Source organism: Pseudophryne corroboree, chromosome 3 (genome assembly GCF_028390025.1).
Source record: "Pseudophryne corroboree isolate aPseCor3 chromosome 3, aPseCor3.hap2, whole genome shotgun sequence".
Taxonomy (NCBI): Eukaryota; Metazoa; Chordata; class Amphibia; order Anura; family Myobatrachidae; genus Pseudophryne; species Pseudophryne corroboree.
Genome location: NC_086446.1, coordinates 415,037,355 through 415,060,008, shown reverse-complemented (window position 1 = coordinate 415,060,008; position 22,654 = coordinate 415,037,355). Strand labels below are relative to the sequence as shown.

Sequence of the window (22,654 nt, the reverse complement as noted above, 5' to 3'; positions counted from 1 at the left end):
GGCGCTGCGGCAGCGGGCGGAGGAGCTGCTGCGCTGCGCGGGTTGTTTCCAGCCGGCGAAGAGGGGTTGGATGTTGGATGGGGCTTCGGCTCCAATGGTCAATAATGGCCGCCGGACATGAGGTAACTGATTTTTATTTTTAGCATTCTATACAGATATATAACACAGACTGGCCAGTCTCATTATGTAGGTGTAGGGGTGAAGGAGCTGTTTTTACCATCATTGTAAAATTCCTTATATAATTGGTAAAAATCTAGAATAATTATGTGCCATTATAATACTGCTTATGTGAAGACATAGGTATAAATAGAATAAAATACATATTGGATTGAAAATGTAGCACCTGCCTCACCGACGTTTGAGGCGATGTGTGAAGTGATAATGTAAGGCTGTATTAAAAACGCAGGAGTGGATGCATGAAGGTTCGTTATGGGGTAGAAGCGGTATCAGTGCCATTATGTGTGCTGATACCGCTTCTTCCCCATGCATAGATGTGTGAAAGGTGACAGGGGTGCATGTGTACAAGATGACAGATAGCACGCCGATATGCAGGACAATGTATGATTTAGACAGCTGCAGATGTTCTTGCTCATTCACCACGACAGGCACATGGCTGTGGCTACTGCCGGCTGCGGGCTGCATAGGAGATCACGCAATAGAAGCGTGATCTTGCGCATGCCCAGTCAGCCGACGGGGTGGAGAGACACAGCTAGGATGACCAATCCTGGGATCAGGATTAGGGATGGCCATTGGTGGGTTATCCATCGATGGTTACCATCGATGGTACAATCGGTGGATAACCTCGATGGTGGGAAACCATCTGTTGTGGAACCACTGATGGTTATGACCATCGATGGTCACTATTACTTTAGTATTGAGCTAGCCACAGGCCAATCAGGGCATGTGGGCGTGGCTTCACAGGTGTCAGGGGGCGGAGTTATGCTCCGTGTCCCTGACACCCTGGAGAAAAAATATAAAAATATTTGATAGCTCTTTACCACCGATGGTGGGAAACAGCTGGTTCTCCCCATCGATGGTAAAAGTAGTTACCATCGGTCATAGACCATCAATGATTTAGAATCATTGATGGTCGATGGCCATCCCTAATCTGGATTGGCGGGATCCGGGGATTTTGGCCTACAAACTCTTCCCCAGGCCAGCTCCAGTGTGCATCGCTGTTCCTGGCTCTGGTGTATGGACAATGACACCTGCATCTGTCGAAATTGATAGCTGCAGGTGCCCGAACGGTCAGTGCTGCTGACTGTTCAGAAATTGCCCACACTGTCGGAATGCTATCTTGTAGATAGCAGCGCCCAGGGCCGGCCCAAGCTTATATTTTTTAGTAAGCAAAAATCTATTTTGGCGCCCCTTGATTGGATAAAAGGGGTGTGGTCTTACGAGAAAGGGGTGTGGCTACACGATTGTACTCCCTGTGGTACAGGGTGATAGTGGGTGACAGGGAGATAATAGGTTACTGGTGAGGCAGGGGTGACAGGGAGATAATGGGTGACTGAGGCAGGGTGACATTGAGATAGTGGATGACTGATGTCCCCAGTGCAGATACACATGTCCCTACAGTGCCAGCTATGCCCCCAGTGCAGATACACATGTCCCCACAGTGCCAGCTATGCCCCCAGTGCAGATACACATATCCCCACAGTGCCAGCTATGTCCCCAGTGCAGATACACATATTCCCACAGTGCCAGCTATGCCCCCAGTGCAGATACACATATCCCCACAGTGCCAGCTATGCCCCCAGTGCAGATACACATATCCCCACAGTGCCAGATATGCCCCCAGTGCAGATACACATATCCCCACAGTGCCAGCTATGTCCCCAGTGCAGATACACATATCCCCACAGTGCCAGCTATGCCCCCAGTACAGATACACATATCCCCACAGTGCCAGCTATGCCCCCAGTGCAGATACACATGTCCCCACAGTGCCAGCTATGCCCCCAGTGCAGATACACATATCCCCACAGTGCCAGCTATGCCCCCAGTGCAGATACACATATCCCCACAGTGCCAGCTATGTCCCCAGTGCAGATACACATATCCCCACAGTGCCAGCTATGCCCCCAGTGCAGATACACATATCCCCACAGTGCCAGCTATGCCCCCAGTGCAGATACACATATCCCCACAGTGCCAGCTATGTCCCCAGTGCAGATACACATATCCCCACAGTGCCAGCTATGCCCCCAGTGCAGATACACATATCTCCACAGTGCCAGATATGCCCCCAGTGCAGATACACATGCCCCCACTGTGCCAGATATGCCCCCAGTGCAGATACACATGCCCCCAGAAAATGCCCCCCAGGGCAGATACACATAACCCCACAATGCCAGATATGCCCCCCAGTGCAGATACACATATCTCCACAGTGCCAACTATGCCCCCAGTGCAGATTCATATATACCCACAGTGCCAGATATGCTCCCTGTGCAGATACACATATCTCCACAGTGCCAGCTATGCCCCCAGTGCAGATACACATGCCTCCACAGTGCCCGATATGCCCCCAGTGCAGATACACATGCCCCCACAGTGCCTCCCACAGTGCCAGATATGCCCCCAGTGCTGCTACACATGCCCCCACAGTGCCAGATATACCCCCACAGTGCCAGATATGCCCCCACCACACATATCCCAACAGTGTCAGCTATGCCCCAGTGCAGATACACATGCCCCCACTGTGCCAGATATGCCCCCAGTGCAGATACACATGCCCCCACTGTGCCAGATATGCCCCCCAGTGCAGATACACATAACCCAACAATGCCAGATATGCCCCCCCGTGCAGATACACATATCCCCACAGTGCCAGATATGCCCACAGTGCAGATACACATATCCCCACAGTGCCAGATATGCCCACAGTGCCAGATATGCCCCCAGTGCAGATACACATATCCCCACAGTACCAGCTATGCCCCCAGTGCAGATACACATATCTCCACAGTGCCAGATATGCCCCCAGTGTAGATACACATGCCCCCACTGTGCCAGATATGCCCCCAGTGCAGATACACATGCCCCCACTGTGCCAGATTTGCCCCCCAGTGCAGATACACATAACCCCACAATGCCAGATATGCCCCCAGTGCAGATACACATATCCCCACAGTGCCAGTTATGCCCCCAGTGCAGATACACATATCCCCACAGTGCCAGCTATGCCCCCAGTGCAGATACACATGCCCCCACAGTGCCTCCCACAGTGCCAGATATGCCCCCAGTGCAGATACACATGCCCCCACAGTGCCTCCCACAGTGCCAGATATACCCCCAGTGCTGCTACACATGCCCCCACAGTGCCAGATATCTGTCGAAATTGATAGCTGCAGGTGCCCGAACGGTCAGTGCTGCTGACTGTTCAGAAATTGCCCACACTGTCGGAATGCTATCTTGTAGATAGCAGCGCCCAGGGCCGGCCCAAGCTTATTTTTTTTAGTAAGCAAAAATCTATTTTGGCGCCCCTTGATTGGATAAAAGGGGTGTGGTCTTACGAGAAAGGGGTGTGGCTACACAATTGTACTCCCTGTGGTACAGGGTGATAGTGGGTGACAGGGAGATAATAGGTTACTGGTGAGGCAGGGGTGACAGGGAGATATTGGGTGACATTGAGATAGTGGATGACTGATGCCCCCGGTGCAGATACACATGTCCCTACAGTGCCAGCTATGCCCCCAGTGCAGATACACATGTCCCCACAGTGCCAGCTATGCCCCCAGTGCAGATACACATATCCCCACAGTGCAGATACACATATCCCCACAGTGCCAGCTATGTCCCCAGTGCAGATACACATATCCCACAGTGCCAGCTATGCCCCCAGTGCAGATACACATATCCCCACAGTGCCAGCTATGCCCCCAGTGCAGATACACATATCCCAACAGTGCCAGCTATGCCCCCAGTGCAGATACACATATTCCCACAGTGCCAGCTATGCCCCCAGTGCAGATAGACATATCCCAACAGTGCCATCTATGCCCCCAGTGCAGATTCATATATACCCACAGTGCCAGATATGCTCCCTGTGCAGATACACATATCTCCACAGTGCCAGATATGCCCCCAGTGCAGATACACATGCCCCTACTGTGCCAGATATGCCCCCAGTGCAGATACACATGCCCCCACTGTGCCAGATAATGCCCCCCAGTGCAGATACACATAACCCCACAATGCCAGATATGCCCCCCAGTGCAGATACACATATCTCCACAGTGCCAGATATGCCCACAGTGCAGATACACATATCCCCACAGTGCCAGATATGCCCACAGTGCAGATACACATATCCCCACAGTGCCAGTTATGCCCACAGTGCCAGATATGCCCCAGTGCAGATACACATATCCCCACAGTGCCAGTTATGCCCCCAGTGCAGATACACATATCCCCACAGTGCCAGTTATGCCCCCAGTGCAGATACACATATCCCCACAGTGCCAGCTAAGCCCCCAGTGCAGATACACATGCCTCCACAGTGCCCGATATGCCCCCAGTGCAGATACACATGCCCCCACAGTGCCTCCCACAGGGCCAGATATGCCCCCAGTGCTGCTACACATGCCCCCACAGTGCCAGATATGCCCCCACCACACATATCCCAACAGTGCCAGCTATGCCCCAGAGCAGATACACATGCCCCCACTGTGCCAGATATGCCCCCAGTGCAGATACACATGCCCCCACTGTGCCAGATATGCCCCCAAGTGCAGATACACATAACCCCACAATGCCAGATATGCCCCCCAGTGCAGATACACATATCCCCACAGTGCCAGATATGCCCACAGTGCAGATACACATATCCCCACAGTGCCAGATATGCCCACAGTGCCAGATATGCCCCCAGTGCAGATACACATATCCCCACAGTACCAGCTATGCCCCCAGTGCAGATACACATATCTCCACAGTGCCAGATATGCCCCCAGTGTAGATACACATGCCCCCACTGTGCCAGATATGCCCCCAGTGCAGATACACATGCCCCCACTGTGCAAGATATGTCCCCCAGTGCAGATACACATAACCCCACAATGCCAGATATGCCCCCCAGTGCAGATACACATATCCCCACAGTGCCAGATATGCCCCCAGTGCAGATACACATATCCCCACAGTGCCAGTTATGCCCCCAGTGCAGATACACATATCCCCACAGTGCCAGATATGCCCCCAGTGCAGATACACATATCCCCACAGTGCCAGATATGCCCCCAGTGCAGATACACATATCCCCACAGTGCCAGCTATGCCCCCAGTGCAGATACACATGCCCCCACAGTGCCTCCCACAGTGCCAGATATGCCCCCAGTGCAGATACACATGCCCCCACAGTGCCTCCCACAGTGCCAGATATACCCCCAGTGCTGCTACACATGCCCCCACAGTGCCAGATATGCCCCCAGTGCTGCTACACATGCCCCCACAGTGCCAGATATGCCCACAGTGCTGATACACGTCCCCACAGTGCCACCCACAACACCAGATATGCCCCCAGTGCTGATACATGTCCCCACAGTGCCTCCCACAGCGCCAGATATGCCCCCAGAGCAGATACACATACCCCCACAGTGCCTCCCACAGTGCCAGATATGCCCCCACAGCGCCAGATATGCCCCCAGTGCTGATACATGCCCCCACAGTGACTCCCACAGTGCCAGATATGCCCCCACAGCGCCAGATATGCCCCCAGTGCTGATACATGCCCCCACAGTGACTACCACAGTGCCAGATATGCCCCCACAGCACCAGATATGCCCCCAGTGCTGATACATGCCCCCACAGTGCCTCCCACAGTGACAGATATGCCCCCACAGCGCCAGATATGCCCCCAGTGCTGATACATGTCCCCACAGTGCCTCCCACAGCGCCAGATATGCCCCCAGTGCTGATACATGTCCCCACAGTGCCTCCTCCCCTGAGAAAAAAAAAATGCTGCTCACCTGCTGCTGCTGTGAGGGGAGGAGAGGGCAGCGCGCGCCTCTCCTACCCCTCCGTCTCCAGCGGCGTTGTGTATCTGAAATTCGGCGCCGGCCCGTGAGCCAATCAGAGCTCACGGTCCGGCAGCCAGTCAGGAGCCTCAGCCGCCAGTCCGCGAGCTCTGATTGGCTCACCAGCCGGCGTCAAATTTCAGATACACACCGCCGCTGGAGACGTCAGTGCGCGCCGGGCAGCGGTGGCCGGGAGCGGATTGAGCCGCTTGCTAGCCACCGCTGCTGTAGAGAGTGAGTCACTGTGACTCACTCTCTGCAGCATCGCCCTCTACGGCGTATGCGTCGGGCCGGCCCTGGCAGCGCCAGTATATAGTGTAGACAGGGACTTCACTGAGCACACTTCCCGCATTCATGCAAATAACAGCGCTGATACTGCTTCTCCCTCATAACAACCTGTCATACATCTACCCCAATGTATGGCAAAATTTTCTGCTGGGTTACAGGCTGTCAGATAAAATGTCTGACAGGCATTTAATCTGACTGTGCATTACTTTACATCAGGGGTGTCGAACCTTTTTTCTACAGAGGGCCATTTGGATATTTAAAAAATCCTTCGGGGGCCATACAAAAATTGTCAACTTAAAAAATTACCCTGCGCCCCAGTAGGTCTGCCCCTTAGAGGCACTGTGTGTGCGCGCCGGAGGCGCGCGCGCCCAAAAAATGGGTGTGGCCAGTTAAAATGGGACCTGATACACATATGCCCCCAATAGTGCAGTGCCAGATCCACAATTGCCCCCACAGTGCCAGGTATACAAATGCCCCTCACAGTGCCAGGTATACAGATGCCCCCACAGTGCCAGGGTATACAGATGCCCCCCACAATGCCAGGTATACAAATGCCCCTCACAGTGCCAGGTATACAGATGGCCCCCACAGTGCCAGGTATACAGATGGCCCCCACAGTGCCAGGTATACAGATGGCACCCACAGTGCCAGGTATACAGATGCCCCCCACAGTGCCAGGTATACAGATGCCCCCCCCCCCCCCCGTGCTGCTTGCTGCTCCTTTCGGCGGGACACGGAGGAGAGCGCGGCTATGTTGGGCGGCGGCGTGTAGGACTTGAAACCAGCCGCCGGTTCGAGAGCCAATCAGAGCTCGCGGACCGGCAGCCGCGGCTTGTGATTGGCTGCCGGTCCGCGAGCTCTGATTGGCTCATGAACCGGCGGCTGGTTTCAAGTCCTACACGCCGCCGCCGCCACCACCCGACAATAGCCGCGCTCTCCTCCCTGTCCTGACAGCTGAGACACGCTGCCGCCGGACTGAGCGGCGGCGTGTCTCACTGAGAGAAGCGAGTGGGCCGGAGCAAACGGCTTCGCGGGCCTTATACGGCCCGCGGGCCGGAGGTTTCCCACCCCTGCTTTATATAAAACTGAGCCAGTTAAATATTTTGCTTCCTATTCAGAACGATTCTTAATATGACTGAGAATATGACGTCCAACAGTTGTTCTCTAATCACGCTTTCCATAGTTTTAGAGGCCGTTAGAAGCATTTCTGTGTCTGCATTTGTAGATACCCCTGTTGATTAAAAATAGAGTTTCTCTAACGTCCTAGTGGATGCTGGGGACTCCGTAAGGACCATGGGGAATAGACGGGCTCCGCAGGAGACATGGGCACTTTAAGAAAGAATTTAGATTCTGGTGTGCTCTGGCTCCTCCCTCTATGTCCCTCCTCCAGACCTCAGTTTGAATCTGTGCCCGGACGAGCTGGGTGCTGTTCAGTGAGCTCTCCTGAGCTTGCTGTAAAAAAGTATTTTGTTAGGTTTTGTATTTTCAGGGAGCTCTGCTGGCAACAGACTCCCTGCATCGTGGGACTGAGGGGAGAGACGCAGCCCTACTCTCTGCAGATAGGTCCTGCTTCTTAGGCTACTGGACACCATTAGCTCCAGAGGGATCGTACACAGGATCTCACCCTCGTCGTCCGATCCCAGAGCCGCGCCGCCGTCCCCCTCGCAGAGCCGGAAGACAGAAGCCAGGTGAGCATAAGAAGCAAGAAGACTTCGAAATCGGCGGCAGAAGACTCCAGTCTTCACTGAGGTAGCGCACAGCACTGCAGCTGTGAGCCATTGCTCCCACATACACCCACATACTCCGGTCACTGTAAGGGTGCAGGGCGCAGGGGGGGGGGGGGGTGGTGCCCTGGGCAGCAATTAGGACCTCTTGGCAAAACTTTGACATATATACAGTTGGGCACTGTATATATGTATGAGCCCCCGCCATAATATTGTACATAAAAGCGGGACAGAAGCCCGCCGCTGAGGGGGCGGGGCTTCTTCCTCAGCACTCACCAGCGCCATTTTTTCTCCACAGCTCCGCTGAGAGGAAGCTCCCCAGGCTCTCCCCTGCAGATACACGGTAGAAGAGGGTAAAAAGAGAGGGGGGGGGGGCACATAATTAGGCGCAAAAATCATTAAAACAGCGGCTACTGGGTTAACACTAAGTTACTGTGTTATTCCTGGGTTATATAGCGCTGGGGTGTGTGCTGGCATACTCTGTCTCTCCAAAGGGTCTTGTGGGGGAACTGTCTTCAAAAAGAGCATCCGCTGTGTGTGTGGTGTGTCGGTACGCTTGTGTCGACATGTTTGATGAGGAAGGCTATGTGGATACAGAGCGGGAGCAAATGAATGTGGTGTCTCCGCCGACGGCGCCGACACCTGATTGGATGGATATGTGGAAGGTTTTAAATGATAATGTTAATTCCTTGCATAAAAGGTTGGATAAAGCTGAAGCCTTAGGACAGTCAGGGTCTCAGCCCGTGCCTGATCCTATGTCGCAGAGGCAGTCAGGGTCTCAGAAGCGCCCACTATCCCAAATTGTTGACACAGATATCGACATGGATTCTGACTCCAGTGTCGATTACGATGATGCAAAGTTACAGCCTAAATTGGCTAAATCCATCCGTTATATGATTATAGCAATTAAGGATGTGTTGCACATCACAGAGGAAACCCCAGTCCCTGACAAGAGGGTTCATATGTATGGGGAAAAAAGGCAGGTGGTGACCTTTCCCCCTTCACACGAGCTAAATGAGTTATGTGAAAAGGCTTGGGAATCTCCAGATAAAAAACTGCAGATTTCTAAACGGATGCTTATGGCATATCCTTTCCCGCCAACGGACAGGTTACGCTGGGAATCCTCCCCTAGGGTGGACAAAGCTTTAACACGCTTATCCAAGAGGGTAGCCCTGCCGTCACAGGATACGGCCACCCTGAAAGATGCTGCGGATAGAAAGCAAGAGGGTACCCTGAAGTCCATTTATACACATTCAGGTACCTTACTAAGGCCGGCAATTGCGTCGGCCTGGGTGTGTAGTGCTGTAGCAGCATGGACGGATACCTTATCTGAGGAACTTGATACCTTAGACAAGGATACTATATTAATGACCCTGGGGCATATAAAAGACGCTGTCCTATATATGAGAGATGCTCAAAGAGACATTAGTCTACTGGGCTCTAGGATAAATGCTATGTCAATTTCTGCCAGAAGGGTCCTGTGGACTCGGCAATGGACAGGTGATGCCGACTCAAAAAGGCACATGGAGGTTTTACCTTACAAGGGAGAGGAATTGTTTGGGGAGGGTCTCTCGGACCTGGTCTCCACAGCTACTGCTGGAAAGTCAAATTTTTTGCCTTATGTTTCCTCACAACCTAAGAAAGCACCGTATTACCAAATGCAGTCCTTTCGATCACAAAAAGGCAAGAAAGTCCGAGGTGCGTCCTTTCTTGCCAGAGGCAGGGTCAGAGGAAGGAAGCTGCACAACGCAGCTAGTTCCCAGGAACAGAAGTCCTCCCCGGCTTCCACTAAATCCACCGCATGACGCTGGGGCTCCACAGGCGGAGCTAGGCCCGGTGGGGGCGCGTCTCCGAAATTTCAGCCACAAGTGGGGTACACTCCCAGTTGGATCCCTGGGCAATAGAGATTGTGTCTCAGGGATACAAGCTGGAATTCGAAGAGATGCCCCCTCACCGTTACCTCAAATCGGCCCTGCCAGCTTCCCCCTTAGAGAGGGAAATAGTGTTAGCTGCAATTCACAAATTGTATCTTCAACAAGTGGTGGTCAAGGTTCCCCTAATTCAACAAGGGAAGGGTTATTATTCGACCATGTTTGTGGTACCGAAACCGGACGGTTCGGTCAGACCCATATTGAATTTAAAATCCCTGAACATATACCTGAAAAGGTCCAAGTTCAAGATGGAATCGCTCAGAGCGGTCATCGCAAGCCTGGAAGGGGGGGATTTTATGGTGTCTCTGGACATAAAGGATGCATATCTTCATGTCCCCATTTATCCACCTCATCAGGCGTACTCAGATTTGTGGTATAGGATTGTCATTACCAATTCCAGACGTTGCCGTTTGGTCTCTCCATGGCACCGAGAATATTTACCAAGGTAATGGCGGAAATGATGGTACTCCTGCGGAAGCAAGGGTCACAATTATCCCATACTTGGACGATCTCCTCATAAAAGCGAGGTCAAGGGAGCAGTTGCTGATCAGCGTAGCACGCTCTGGAAGTGTTACAACAACACGGCTGGATTCTAAATATTCCAAAGTTGCAGTTGATTCCTACGACTCGTCTGCCTTTCCTGGGCATGATTCTGGACACAGACCAGAAGAGGGTTTATCTCCCGATGGAGAAGGCTCAGGAGCTCATGACACTGGTCAGAGACCTATTAAAACCAAAACAGGTGTCGGTGCATCACTGCACGCGAGTCCTGGGAAAGATGGTGGCATCATACGAGGCCATTCCCTTCGGCAGGTTCCATGCGAGGACTTTTCAATGGGATCTACTGGACAAGTGGTCCGGATCACATCTTCAGATGCATCGGTTAATCACCCTATCCCCCAGGGCCAGGGTGTCTCTCCTGTGGTGGCTGCAGAGTGCTCACCTTCTCGAAGGTCGCAGATTCGGCATTCAGGACTGGGTCCTGGTGACCACGGATGCAAGCCTCAGAGGGTGGGGGGCAGTCACACAGGGAAGAAATTTCCAAGGTCTGTGGTCAAGTCAGGAGACTTGCCTTCACATCAACATCCTGGAACTAAGGGCCATATACAACGCCCTACGTCAAGCGGAGTCCCTACTTCGCGACCAACCGGTTCTGATTCAGTCAGACAACATCACAGCAGTGGCTCATGTGAACCGCCAAGGCGGCACAAGGAGCAGGGTGGCGATGGTAGAAGCCACCAGAATTCTTTGCTGGGCGGAGAATCACGTAAGCGCACTGTCAGCAGTGTTCAGTCCGGGAGTGGACAACTGGGAAGCAGACTTCCTCAGCAGGCACGACCTCCACCCGGGAGAGTGGGGACTTCATCAAGAAGTCTTCACGCAGGTTGCAAGTCGGTGGGAACTGCCACAGGTGGACATGATGGCATCCCGCTTCAACAAAAAACTACAGAGGTATTGCACCAGGTCAAGAGACCCTCAGGCGATAGCTGTGGACGCACTGGTGATGCCGTGGGTGTTCCAGTCGGTCTATGTATTTCCTCCTCTTCCTCTCATACCCAAGGTGCTGAGAATCATAAGAAAAAGAGGAGTGAGAACAATACTCATTGTTCCGGATTGGCCAAGAAGGACTTGGTATCCAGATCTGCAAGAAATGCTTACAGAGGACCCGTGGCCTCTGCCTCTAAGACAGGACTTGTTGCAACAGGGGCCCTGTCTGTTCCAAGACTTACCGCGGCTGCGTTTGACGGCATGGCGGTTGAACGCCGGATCCTAGCAGAAAAAGGCATTCCGGATGAAGTTATTCCTACGCTAAAAAAGGCTAGGAAGGACGTGACGGCTCAACATTATCACCGTATATGGCGAAAATATGTGGCTTGGTGTGAGGCCAGGAATGCCCCTACGGAGGAATTCCAGCTGGGCCGTTTCCTTCACTTCCTACAGTCGGGAGTGACTTTGGGCCTAAAATTGGGTTCCATTAAGGTCCAGATTTCGGCCCTATCCATTTTCTTTCAAAAAGAACTGGCTTCTCTGCCTGAAGTTCAGACGTTTGTAAAGGGAGTGCTGCATATTCAGCCCCCTTTTGTGCCTCCAGTGGCACCTTGGGATCTTAACGTGGTGTTGAGTTTCTTGAAATCACACTGGTTTGAACCACTCAAAACGGTGGAATTGAAATATCTCACGTGGAAGGTGGTCATGCTATTAGCCTTGGCTTCGTCTAGGCGTGTGTCAGAATTGGCGGCTTTGTCACATAAAAGCCCTTATCTGGTTTTCCATGCGGATAGAGCAGAATTGCGGACCCGCCCACAATTTCTGCCGAAAGTGGTTTCATCCTTTCATATAAACCAACCTATTGTGGTGCCTGTGGCTACTACTGACTTGGAGGATTCCGAGTCACTGGATGTGGTCAGGGCTTTGAAGGTTTATGTAGCCAGAACGGCTAAGGTCAGGAAAACAGAATCTTTGTTTATCCTGTATGCTTCCAACAAGCTTGGGGCGCCTGCTTCAAAGCAAACTATTGCTCGCTGGATCTGTAACACGATTCAGCAGGCTCATTCTGCGGCTGGATTGCCGCTGCCAAAATCAGTTAAGGCCCATTCCACTAGGAAGGTGGGCTCTTCTTGGGCGGCTGCCCGAGGGGTCTCGGCATTACAGCTTTGCCGAGCGGCTACTTGGTCAGGTTCAAACACTTTTGCAAAGTTCTACAAGTTTGATACCCTGGCTGAGGAGGACCTTGTGTTTGCTCAATCGGTGCTGCAGAGTCATCCGCACTCTCCCGCCCGTTTTGGAGCTTTGGTATAATCCCCATGGTCCTTACGGAGTCCCCAGCATCCACTAGGACGTTAGAGAAAATAAGATTTTACTTACCGGTAAATCTATTTCTCGCAGTCCGTAGTGGATGCTGGGCGCCTGTCCCAAGTGCGGACTTCTTCTGCAATACTTGTATATAGTTATTGCTTAAATAAGGGTTATGTTATAGTTGCATCAGGGTTGATCTGATGCTCTGTTGTTGTTCATACTGTCAACTCGGTAAAGTTATCATGAGTTATACGGTGTGATTGGTGTGGCTGGTATGAGTCTTACCCTGGATTCCCAAAATCCTTTCCTTGTACTGTCAGCTCTTCCGGGCACAGTTTCTCTAACTGAGGTCTGGAGGATGGACATAGAGGGAGGAGCCAGAGCACACCAGAATCTAAATTCTTTCTTAAAGTGCCCATGTCTCCTGCGGAGCCCGTCTATTCCCCATGGTCTTTACGGAGTCCCCAGCATCCACTACGGACTACGAGAAATAGATTTACCGGTAAGTAAAATCTTATTTTTTTAAATTATTTTTTTGAATGCTTTATACATGTAAGGAAACAAAATTAAAATGCTGAATAGGAGTAAGGACTGGAGTACAAAACTGCTGCATCTTGTCTGCCTAATGCTTCTCAGACATTAGGCCTTATTCATCTTCAGGTGCAATTTTGCAAAATCGCAAATCGCCAAATATCGGACATCCGCGCATGTCTATTTACGGGAGGTTACATGGCATTTGAAGGTAGTGGATGGAAAACCGCAGGTGGATCATGGCCGTTTTCCGCGGCATGCATCTGACGTCAGTTGCAATGATTTGCGACTAAAACGTGACACCGATGCGACTCCATTCTCATTAAAAATACCCAACTAAGTTTCCAAGGAAACATTAAGAAGCGCTAATAATATATGTATTCAAGGTATGTTTTAATATTGCTTAGAACCATAAAACAAAATAGCAAGATTCAACCAAATAAATAAATGGTAACAAGATTGTATAATAACAACAATAAAAATGTATAATCAATATAGCTTGCTTATTATTTGTGTGCAGTACTGCAGTCCATTATTAAAGGAGACTTGCTGGGATTATCCGCTGATTAATATAGCTCAAATGCACTGGAGAAACTTCCCCTAATTTTGGGGGGAATTGAAAATGCTTAGTTCGAGCCCCTGAAATACGGGGCACTGATCTCACCCAATGCTGGAGGTCTCCGCTGATTCCCGTCAATAGCGTATTGCAGCTTGTACTGTGTGCGATTGGAAGGCTCTTATCTCGATGTATCCGGAAGAGAAGCAGCAAATTCCCATAGGCAAGTCTGCAGACAGGGCTTTTCAAGCACAGCGGTAGGCACTTGTGGTGTGATGTCCAGCCAGGCACCAATTGGGGAGGATTAATTTAGCAGAAGCAAGGTTAAGAGTGGTAAACAGAGGTCTCCTTTCAGGGGCTAGCAGTTGCCACGGTCCTCAACGCGTTTCTCTGCCCAACGTTATCAGCAGTTTCATCAGGAGGTATAGATACCAAACAGACAGGTAGAGAAGTATTTAAATCGGTTCCAGCCAATCAGCTCTAGGGTGTTATTAAACACACCTGTGTAGTCAGTCCCTACTGCATAATTAGTGGTAAATTCATTCACATGTTATAATGAATTAAGGTGCTTTTGTAAAAAATCTCAGTACAACATATAAAATACAGAGATATTTAAAAGAATATTACATAATGACATTCATATTGGTAAATGATGAGAAAGCAAAGAAAGCGTCTAAACCCCCACTTAGATTGAGATAGAAAATGTATACACCCGATTATGCTCAGTATATCCCACTGATATTGGGCATTAATATATTCACTCTATTTAGCTTACAGAGCAATTCGGTCATGTTTCTGAAAATATTTATATAAAGATTTTGTTAATTATTTTAGCTTTTTATCTATTATTTATTTTTTCCGAGGTGGGGTTTCAGCTTTCCAATTTTTCTCATCATTCCCCTAAAGTATAAATAAGAATCCTTTTTATTCGGTAGAAATGGCATCCAAGAGGAGAGGAGAGGAGCAATTAACATTACTATTTTTTAATTTTTGTTTTTTATTTCTATCTCCATTATTGTCTACACCTATATATTGCTGTAACCCTTAAAGGTCTATATAGTAAGAAGACCGAAATCAGCCATAAGGCTGCCGTGGCTCAGCAAGCAAGTAACTGAGCCAAAGCACACAGGGTCACCAGTTCAAGCCCGACCTGGGCACACACAACTTGCGCATATCTTTTATAGATATAGATAGTTATTATATATTGTTTATGTAGCCCTTGAAAATCTATATAGTAAGGGGACCTAAATCAGTCATATGATTGCCGTGGCTCAGCGAACAAGCAACTGAGCCACAGCACAAGGGGCCACCAGCTCGCACAGCTCTTTTATAGATATAGATAGTTGTTGTATATTGTTTATGCAAACAGCAATAATAATAATAATAATAATAATAATAATACAGAGTGGAACAGGTGTTTCACCTGAATGTTTAAGTAATAGAGTAATGCTTCATTTAAAAGTTTTAAATAAGACGCATGAATTAGCAGTACGTCTTTTCAATCACGTTACATACAAAGATAATCAAAAGTTCTATGAACCTATTTTCCTTTTCTCCTATACATTTCTGGGGGGACTCTTCTCCACAGTATACGAGTCATCCTAGCTCTCCTCTCCCTTTTGGTCTTCATTTGATTCTATGTTCTCCTAAATAATACTACTAATTTTTGAAAGGAGTGACTCGTATACTGTGGAGAAGAGTCCCCCCAGAAATGTATAGGAGAAAAGGAAAATAGGTTCATAGAACTTTTGATTATCTTTGTATGTAACGTGATTGAAAAGACGTACTGCTAATTCATGCGTCTTATTTAAATCTTTTAAATGAAGCATTGCTCTATTAATTATACATTCAGGTGAAACACCTGCTCCACTCTGTATTATTATTATTATTATTATTATTATTATTTTTATTGCTGTTTGCATAAACAATATACAACAACTATCTATAAAAGAGCTGTGCAAGTTGTGTGTGCCCAGGTCGGGCTTGAGCTGGTGGCCCCTTGTGCTGTGGCTCAGTTGCTTGTTCGCTGAGCCACGGCAATCATATGACTGATTTAGGTCCCCTTACTATATGGATTTTCAAGGGCTACATAAACAATATATAATAACTATCTATATCTATAAAAGATCTGCGCAAGTTGTGTGTGCCCGGGTCGGGCTTGAACTGGTGACCCTGTGTGCTTTGGCTCAGTTACTTGCTTGCTGAGCCACGGCAGCCTTATGGCTGATTTGGGTCTTCTTACTATATAGACCTTTAAGGGCTACAGCAATATATATGTGCAGACAATAATGGAGATAGAAATAAAAAACAAAAATTAAAAATAGTAATGTTAATTGCTCCTCTCCTCTCCTCTTGGATGCCATTTCTACCGAATACAAAGGATTCTTATTTATACTTTAGGGGAATGATGAGAAAAATTGGAAAGCTGAAACCCCACCTCGGAAAAAATAAATAATAGATAAAAAGCTAAAATAATTAACAAAATCTTTATATAAATATTTTCAGAAACATGACCGAATTGCTCTGTAAGCTAAATAGAGTGAATATATTAATGCCCAATATCAGTGGGATATACTGAGCATAATCGGGTGTATACATTTTCTATCTCAATCTAAGTGGGGGTTTAGACGCTTTCTTTGCTTTCTCATCATCTACCAATATGAATGTCATTATGTAATATTCTTTTAAATATCTCTGTATTTTATATGTTGTACTGAGATTTTTTACAAAAGCACCTTAATTCATTATAACATGTGAATGAATTTACCACTAATTATGCAGTAGGGACTGACTACACAGGTGTGTTTAATAACACCCTAGAGCTGATTGGCTGGAACCGATTTAAATACTTCTCTACCTGTCTGTTTGGTATCTATACCTCCTGATGAAACTGCCGATAACGTTGGGCAGAGAAACGCGTTGAGGATCGTGGCAACTGCTAGCCCCTGAAAGGAGACCTCTGTTTACCACTCTTAACCTTGCTTCTGCTAAATTAATCCTCCCCAATTGGTGCCTGGCTGGACATCACACCACAAGTGCCTACAGCTGTGCTTGAAAAGCCCTGTCTGCAGACTCGCCTATGGGAATTTGCGGCTTCTCTTCCGGATACATCGAGATAAGAGCCTTCCTACCGCACACTGTCACAATCCTGACTGTAGGTTTCATATTTGGTGACTTACCCCTGCCATCTGTCCCGGATCCTGTATCTTTTTCTCACTGAGTTAAACAGCTTGTCAGCACTATGAGTTTTCCTGAGTTCTCTGCCTGAAAGGTAATAGTTAATTAGCTCCACCTGTGGTGAGCTCCTGTTTGAGGCTGAATTCAGTAATCAGAAGTTTAGGCCTAAAAGCCAGCATCTTATGTTTTGCAGAAGTTCAGGCTTCAGTGTTCTCTCGGCCTGCTAGGCCTCATTCTACATCACAGCCTAGTCTAGAGTAGTCACATGACAGTGACTGTTCACCTGACCCAGAGTTGTCCAATCCTCTGCCAGCCTGAGACTCTCTGCATCACCTAATCCTGCTCACCAATCACCAAGGACCAGGAAGTATAAGTCGGGAGGCTGAGTTGGAAACTGGGCCAGTTCCTCGTGTCACACACAGCTCTGTGTGAGTCTTATAGCTGAGCTCCCTAAAGGTAACCTTTGTACTTAAGTTCCTGTGGAAACTCTGTTCCCTTGTTACCCTGTTTGGTTTACTTTTGTGTTGCCACTGATTTTCACTATTTCCATGAGTCTCAATTAGAGATGAGCGCCGGAAATTTTTCGGGTTTTGTGTTTTGGTTTTGGGTTCGGTTCCGCGGCCGTGTTTTGGGTTCGACCGCGTTTTGGCAAAACCTAACCGAATTTTTGTTGTCGGATTCGGGTGTGTTTTGGATTCGGGTGTTTTTTTCCAAAAAACCTAAAAAACAGCTTAAATCATAGAATTTGGGGGTCATTTTGATCCCAAAGTATTATTAACCTCAAAAACCATCATTTCCACTCATTTTCAGTCTATTCTGAATACCTCACACCTCACAATATTATTTTTAGTCCTAAAATTTGCACCGAGGTCGCTGTGTGAGTAAGATAAGCGACCCTAGTGGCCGACACAAACACCGGGCCCATCTAGGAGTGGCACTGCAGTGTCACGCAGGATGTCCCTTCCAAAAAACCCTCCCCAAACAGCACATGACGCAAAGAAAAAAAGAGGCGCAATGAGGTAGCTGTGTGAGTAAGATAAGCGACCCTAGTGGCCGACACAAACACCGGGCCCATCTAGGAGTGGCACTGCAGTGTCACGCAGGATGTCCCTTCCAAAAAACCCTCCCCAAACAGCACATGACGCAAAGAAAAAAAGAGGCGCAATGAGGTAGCTGTGTGAGTAAGATAAGCGACCCTAGTGGCCGACACAAACACCGGGCCCATCTAGGAGTGGCACTGCAGTGTCACGCAGGATGTCCCTTCCAAAAAACCCTCCCCAAACAGCACATGACGCAAAGAAAAAAAGAGGCGCAATGAGGTAGCTGTGTGAGTAAGATAAGCGACCCTAGTGGCCGACACAAACACCGGGCCCATCTAGGAGTGGCACTGCAGTGTCACGCAGGATGTCCCTTCCAAAAAACCCTCCCCAAACAGCACATGACGCAAAGAAAAAAAGAGGCGCAATGAGGTAGCTGTGTGAGTAAGATAAGCGACCCTAGTGGCCGACACAAACACCGGGCCCATCTAGGAGTGGCACTGCAGTGTCACGCAGGATGTCCCTTCCAAAAAACCCTCCCCAAACAGCACATGACGCAAAGAAAAAAAGAGGCGCAATGAGGTAGCTGTGTGAGTAAGATAAGCGACCCTAGTGGCCGACACAAACACCGGGCCCATCTAGGAGTGGCACTGCAGTGTCACGCAGGATGTCCCTTCCAAAAAACCCTCCCCAAACAGCACATGACGCAAAGAAAAAAAGAGGCACAATGAGGTAGCTGTGTGAGTAAGATAAGCGACCCTAGTGGCCGACACAAACACCGGGCCCATCTCGGAGTGGCACTGCAGTGTCACGCAGGATGTCCCTTCCAAAAAAACCTCCCCAAACAGCACATGACGCAAAGAAAAAAAGAGGCGCAATGAGGTAGCTGTGTGAGTAAGATAAGCGACCCTAGTGGCCGACACAAACACCGGGCCCATCTAGGAGTGGCACTGCAGTGTCACGCAGGATGTCCCTTCCAAAAAACCCTCCCCAAACAGCACATGATGCAAAGAAAAAAAGAGGCGCAATGAGGTAGCTGTGTGAGTAAGATAAGCGACCCTAGTGGCCGACACAAACACCGGGCCCATCTAGGAGTGGCACTGCAGTGTCACGCAGGATGTCCCTTCCAAAAAACCCTCCCCAAACAGCACATGACGCAAAGAAAAAAAGAGGCGCAATGAGGTAGCTGTGTGAGTAAGATAAGCGACCCTAGTGGCCGACACAAACACCGGGCCCATCTAGGAGTGGCACTGCAGTGTCACGCAGGATGGCCCTTCCAAAAAACACTCCCCAAACAGCACATGACGCAAAGAAAAATTAAAGAAAAAAGAGGTGCAAGATGGAATTGTCCTTGGGCCCTCCCACCCACCCTTATGTTGTATAAACAGGACATGCACACTTTAACCAACCCATCATTTCAGTGACAGGGTCTGCCACACGACTGTGACTGATATGACGGGTTGGTTTGGACCCCCACCAAAAAAGAAGCAATTAATCTCTCCTTGCACAAACTGGCTCTACAGAGGCAAGATGTCCACCTCATCATCATCCTCCGATATATCACCATGTACATCCCCCTCCTCACAGATTATCAATTCGTCCCCACTGGAATCCACCATCTCAGCTCCCTGTGTACTTTGTGGAGGCAATTGCTGCTGGTCAATGTCTCCGCGGAGGAATTGATTATAATTCATTTTAATGAACATCATCTTCTCCACATTTTCTGGATGTAACCTCGTACGCCGATTGCTGACAAGGTGAGCGGCGGCACTAAACACTCTTTCGGAGTACACACTTGTGGGAGGGCAACTTAGGTAGAATAAAGCCAGTTTGTGCAAGGGCCTCCAAATTGCCTCTTTTTCCTGCCAGTATAAGTACGGACTGTGTGACGTGCCTACTTGGATGCGGTCACTCATATAATCCTCCACCATTCTTTCAATGTTGAGAGAATCATATGCAGTGACAGTAGACGACATGTCCGTAATCGTTGTCAGGTCCTTCAGTCCGGACCAGATGTCAGCATCAGCAGTCGCTCCAGACTGCCCTGCATCACCGCCAGCAGGTGGGCTCGGAATTCTGAGCCTTTTCCTTGCACCCCCAGTTGCGGGAGAATGTGAAGGAGGAGATGTTGACAGGTCGCGTTCCGCTTGACTTGACAATTTTCTCACCAGCAGGTCTTTCAACCCCAGCAGACTTGTGTCTGCCGGAAAGAGAGATCCAAGGTAGGCTTTAAATCTAGGATCGAGCACGGTGGCCAAAATGTAGTGCTCTGATTTCAACAGATTGACCACCCGTGAATCCTTGTTAAGCGAATTAAGGGCTCCATCCACAAGTCCCACATGCCTAGCGGAATCGCTCCGTGTTAGCTCCTCCTTCAATGTCTCCAGCTTCTTCTGCAAAAGCCTGATGAGGGGAATGACCTGACTCAGGCTGGCAGTGTCTGAACTGACTTCACGTGTGGCAAGTTCAAAGGGCATCAGAACCTTGCACAACGTTGAAATCATTCTCCGCTGCGCTTGAGACAGGTGCATTCCACCTCCTATATCGTGCTCAATTGTATAGGCTTGAATGGCCTTTTGCTGCTCCTCCAACCTCTGAAGCATATAGAGGGTTGAATTCCACCTCGTTACCACTTCTTGGTTCAGATGATGGCAGGGCAGGTTCAGTAGTTTTTGGTGGTGCTCCAGTCTTCTGTACGTGGTGCCTGTACGCCGAAAGTGTCCCGCAATTCTTCTGGCCACCGACAGCATCTCTTGCACGCCCCTGTCGTTTTTTTAAAAATTCTGCACCACCAAATTCAAGGTATGTGCAAAACATGGGACGTGCTGGAATTTGCCCATATTTAATGCACACACAATATTGCTGGCGTTGTCCGATGCCACAAATCCACAGGAGAGTCCAATTGGGGTAAGCCATTCCGCGATGATCTTCCTCAGTTGCCGTAAGAGGTTTTCAGCTGTGTGCGTATTCTGGAAACCGGTGATACAAAGCGTAGCCTGCCTAGGAAAGAGTTGGCGTTTGCGAGATGCTGATACTGGTGCCGCCGCTGCTGTTCTTGCGGCGGGAGTCCATACATCTACCCAGTGGGCTGTCACAGTCATATAGTCCTGACCCTGCCCTGCTCCACTTGTCCACATGTCCGTGGTTAAGTGGACATTGGGTACAACTGCATTTTTTAGGACACTGGTGAGTCTTTTTCTGACGTCCGTGTACATTTTCGGTATCGCCTGCCTAGAGAAGTGGAACCTAGATGGTATTTGGTAACGGGGGCACACTGCCTCAATAAATTGTCTAGTTCCCTGTGAACTAACGGCGGATACCGGACGCACGTCTAACACCAACATAGTTGTCAAGGCCTCAGTTATCCGCTTTGCAGCAGGATGACTGCTGTGATATTTCATCTTCCTCGCAAAGGACTGTTGAACAGTCAATTGCTTACTGGAAGTAGTACAAGTGGGCTTACGACTTCCCCTCTGGGATGACCATCGACTCCCAGCAGCAACAACAGCAGCGCCAGCAGCAGTAGGCGTTACACGCAAGGATGCATCGGAGGAATCCCAGGCAGGAGAGGAATCATCAGAATTGCCAGTGACATGGCCTGCAGGACTATTGGCATTCCTGGGGAAGGAGGAAATTGACACTGAGGGAGTTGGTGGGGTGGTTTGCGTGAGCTTGGTTACAAGAGGAAGGGATTTACTGGTCAGTGGACTGCTTCCGCTGTCGCCCAAAGTTTTTGAACTTGTCACTGACTTATTATGAATGCGCTGCAGGTGACGTATAAGGGAGGATGTTCCGAGGTGGTTAACGTCCTTACCCCTACTTATTACAGCTTGACAAAGGCAACACACGGCTTGACACCTGTTGTCCGCTTTTCTGTTGAAATACTTCCACACCGAAGAGCAGATTTTTTTGGTATTTTCACCAGGCATGTCAACGGCCATATTCCTCCCACGGACAACAGGTGTCTCCCCGGGTGCCTGACTTAAACAAACCACCTCACCATCAGAATCCTCCTTGTCAATTTCCTCCCCAGCACCAGCAACACCCATATCCTCCTCATCCTGGTGTACTTCAACACTGACATCTTCAATCTGACTATCAGGAACTGGACTGCGGGTGCTCCTTCCAGCACTTGCAGGGGGCGTGCAAATGGTGGAAGGCGCATGCTCTTCACGTCCAGTGTTGGGAAGGTCAGGCATCGCAACCGACACAATTGGACTCTCCTTGTGGATTTGGGATTTCGAAGAACGCACAGTTCTTTGCGGTGCTACTGCTTTTGCCAGCTTGAGTCTTTTCATTTTTCTAGCGAGAGGCTGAGTGCTTCCATCCTCATGTGAAGCTGAACCACTAGCCATGAACATAGGCCAGGGCCTCAGCCGTTCCTTGCCACTCCGTGTGGTAAATGGCATATTGGCAAGTTTACGCTTCTCCTCCGACAATTTTATTTTAGGTTTTGGAGTCCTTTTTTTACTGATATTTGGTGTTTTGGATTTGACATGCTCTGTACTATGACATTGGGCATCGGCCTTGGCAGACGACGTTGCTGGCATTTCATCGTCTCGGCCATGACTAGTGGCAGCAGCTTCAGCACGAG

General features: G+C 49.3%; 1 protein-coding gene across 4 annotated transcripts in view; it reads right to left on the bottom strand.

Annotated features, from left to right (window-relative positions):
* RALY (RALY heterogeneous nuclear ribonucleoprotein) overlaps positions 1-22,654 on the bottom strand; it is a 422,461-nt gene that overhangs the window by 84,154 nt on the left and 315,653 nt on the right. Inside the window, exon 1 of one of the 4 annotated variants that reach the window (XM_063960223.1) lies at positions 13,955-14,260. The exons of the other annotated variants lie outside the window; for them this stretch is intronic. The gene's annotated coding sequence lies outside the window, so the exon portion shown is untranslated. Of the gene's footprint in view, positions 1-13,954; positions 14,261-22,654 lie in introns of those variants that run through there. 4 annotated transcript variants of the gene reach the window in all.